Source organism: Globicephala melas, chromosome 8 (genome assembly GCF_963455315.2).
Source record: "Globicephala melas chromosome 8, mGloMel1.2, whole genome shotgun sequence".
In the NCBI taxonomy this organism is placed as follows: domain Eukaryota; kingdom Metazoa; phylum Chordata; class Mammalia; order Artiodactyla; family Delphinidae; genus Globicephala; species Globicephala melas.
Genome location: NC_083321.1, coordinates 50761947 through 50765599, shown reverse-complemented (window position 1 = coordinate 50765599; position 3653 = coordinate 50761947).

The window sequence follows — 3653 nt, the reverse complement described above, 5'->3', positions numbered from 1 at the left end:
GTCTGGGGTGACCAGACTGGTGGTTCTTGGGGGAGGGGGACACAGACACCTCCTGGGCCAGTGAGAGTCCCCTGGGTTTCTTCCCAAGTTGATCCTAAACTTGTTTTCACCAGTCAGGTAACACCTACGCTGCATCTCCGGGGAGGCCCTGGGACTCACAGTTGGGCCTGGGAAGTGGCCGTCGGCACCTGGACTAAGGTGTGTGATACCAAGTGCCCACCATGTGGCCAGCACTGTGCTTTATGCTTCGCAACTCATAATCCTCACAGCAGGATGGGAGGTGAGCCCTGTTGTTAGCCCTGTCCTTGGTAGTGGGCAGCTAAGGAGGGTTAAGTAAGTACCTCGGCCAAGGTTACAGAGCTAGTGAGGGGCGGAGTTGGAACTTACACTTGGTCTGGCTCCAAAGCCCAGGCACCAAGCCCCAAGCCTCACATTCTCCTGCCCACCCTGGAGGAGGCAATGCCTGTACTCACTCCAAGGGTAAATTGGTCAGGTGGGAAACCAAGGGAAGGGCTTAGTGTGGTTTGTAGTCCCAGAAGGACAGTTGAAGGCAGTCATATGGTCTCCATCCAAATGGTCATCAAGTGCTGTCAGTTTTATTTACATCCTAAACATCTCTCTCTTGTCCAGGCCTGGGCTCCTCTCCCTGGTTATCACAGCCACCATCCCATCCTAGGGCCTGGCCCCTGCAGTCCACGCTCTCCCAGCCTCCAGGTATTCAGCTTCCTCAAATGGAGAGAATACTTGAGGCCCAAAGAGGCTAAGTGACCTGGCTGTAACTAACACTCAGGACTCCTGACTCTCGAGCCCTTTGCACCAAACCGTACCCTGGGCCTCCATAATGCCTTCCCCAGTTTCCTCTCCTGTCCTCACCTGACATGAAACTTATTCTCCCTCCCTTGTGATGGCAGAAAGTGCTGTCGGGTGTGGTAGGGGAGGGCCTTGCTGGGCTCTCTTCCCCTGCACAGGAAGGGGATTTTCCCCAAGGACTCAGCTCCAGGTCAGTGGCAGGGCTGGGGGCCAGGAGCAGGTGGAAGGCAGAGACCGGGGCCCCAGCACCCACCATTCTGGCCCATGGAGGAGGGGTTATGGAGTGAGAGAGGGCAGTCTCAGAACTGTCCTCAGTGGTTGGCCCAGGGCCCCACCGTGTCCTCCAGCTCCCAGCCCTGCCAACAGCCTGGGCCTACCTTGCTCAAGAGCAGGATTTAGAGCCAAGAAAGCTTCCACATGAGGGTGGGGGCCCTAAAAGCCAAGGGTATCAGACACACCCCTACCTGATCCCTCAGCAACTCATCCCACTCTTTTGGGAGCTGGCCTCAGTATCCTCCAGGGACAAGAGACTGGGGCCAGGGCTAGTCTTTCTCTTACCTTCCAGCAAGCAGGAAATTGGGGTGGTGGGAGTGGTCTGGAGGGGAGCAGTGCTTATTACCCCAGAGCCCAGCACTGAGATGGGGTATGCGTTACCTAACCCGGGAAGCCCAGACCCAGCTTCAGCCTCCACCGTCGCTGGCATCTGTATGTGCCTCACCCCAGGCAAGAGGGCATCCAGAGACCAGAGTCCAACTTCCCCCTGGGAAAGGAGGCCAGAGAGTGGGAGGGCTCAGCCTCCCACCCCTTTCCCCCAGGGCACTGTCTCGTCCTCATCTCAATGTGTCACACAAGTCCTCGGTGAAGTGGGGTTGGTTGGCTGAGGGGACAGCCAAGTTTGAGAAGCCACACCCTGAGGTGCAGCTGAACAGCTGGTGAGTAGGGACACCAGTCGCACCACGGCGGCCCCAGGGAACATTCCCCGGGGTGCACTCGTGATGCCCACTGGTCCCCTACAACAGACACCCTGTTCTAGACTTTGGCAACCTTTGTTGCTCCGGAAAATTCCTCCTGATGTCCAGCCTGTCTCCTTCCCTCCCCTCTCCTAGAGCAGGTGATGCTTTGCCTCCTGGGTCCTCAGAGGTGCCCTCCCTTTCCTGCCCACCTGAGAAGCCCCAGAGAGAGAAGCCTGTGCCCTAAGAGAGGTGAGAGAAAGGGAGAGGTCGAATCTCAAAGCTCAGCCTCCCCTCAGGTGGGGATTTTTCTCTGAAGCTGCTAGGCCGGCCCCTTGTCATGGCTTCTGCCCTGTGTGAAGCCTGGGCCTCCCACAGGGTGTCCCTTTCCACACCTCCCCAGGTTCCATGAACTGTCACTTTTTGGTTCTTCAGCCTCTCCTTGGGCCTCTTTCCCATTAGTGTTGAAATATGTCCTTTTCTTCCTTTTTTTTTTTTTCTTTTCTTTTTTGGCCACACCACTCAGCACGCGGGGATCCTTAGTTCCTCGACCAGGGATTGAACCCGCTCCCCCTGCAGTGGATGTGCGGAGTCTTAACCACTGGACTGCCAGGGAAGACCCTCTGTCTTTTAAAACCATACCAAACACCAAAAGAACCTGGAATTAACTAAAAACCCTCTCTCCCCGGAGCCTGAGGGCCTACCAGCTGTTACCTGGCACAGTCAGGCTTCTGCAGAAAGCTCAGCCCACTGGGACCTGGCTCTGGTCTCGCCACATCCCTGTGTCGGCTAGCCAGGGGATGCTAGTCCTGACCTTGCAGCAGCGCCTGGCTTTGTGACCCACCCTGCTCCCCACACTCTCGTCCTTCCCTGGCTTCCAGGACGCTGCACTCTCGTGCTTGCTTTCCTTCCCACCTTTCTGGGCCTTCCCTGAGCTCTCTCCCTGGAACGTGCTCCCTCCCAGTCCAGTCCTGGTGCAAATGCCCATCTGAGTGCTTCCAGGTATCATCATAGGCCAGGTCTGTCCCTCGAGCGCCGCGGGCCTGCACATGCAGGTGCCTCAGGACATCCCGTGGGTCTGCATCACTGCTCCCCACCCAGCTGGCCCTAATCCCGTGAGCCACATCCCAGCACCAAGGCCTAGCAGTTCCGTCCTCTGTCCCAGGAGTCTTTCCATCGCCCCCACAAACCCCTGCTCCTCCGTCTCTTGTCTGGATGGCTGCAACAGCCTCCTGTGGATCCCTGCTCCCACAGCTCCTGCACCCTCCACAGTGGTCAGGAATGAGCTGGCTAGTCATACTTTTTAGCCTTCCTGAATGCTCTAGAGGCTCCTTGGGCATCCCCTGGCATAGGGCCAGTGGCTTCCAAGAGCCCATGTGGCTGCCTTCTGCTGCCACCCCCAGCCCAGCCTTCACACCTGAGTCACTCTGTACTTGAAAGCTTCTCCGGCTCCTCCTATTTTCATTGCCGTCCGGCCTTTGTACATGCTGTTCCCCCTCTGTGGAACACAGCTCCCCTTCCCACATTCTCCAGCCCTCAATATGCCTTACTTACCCCATCCATTTGCCAGGCTCCACTTCCTCTAGAGCTGTGCTGTCCAGTACAGGAGCCACTAGCCACATGAGGTTATCAAGCCCTTGAAATATGCTACTTCATATTAAGACGTGCTTTAAGTGTATTTTACATACCACATTTCAAAGCAAAAAAATGGTTAATTCATAATTTTTATACTGATTTCATATTGAAATGAAATTATTTTAGATATACTGGTTTAAGTAAAATACATTGTTGATATCATTTAAAATAAGTTCACTTGGTTCTTTTTACTTTTTAAAATGTGGCTATTAGAAAAATTTTAATTACATACGTGGCGCACACTCTATTTCCGTTGGA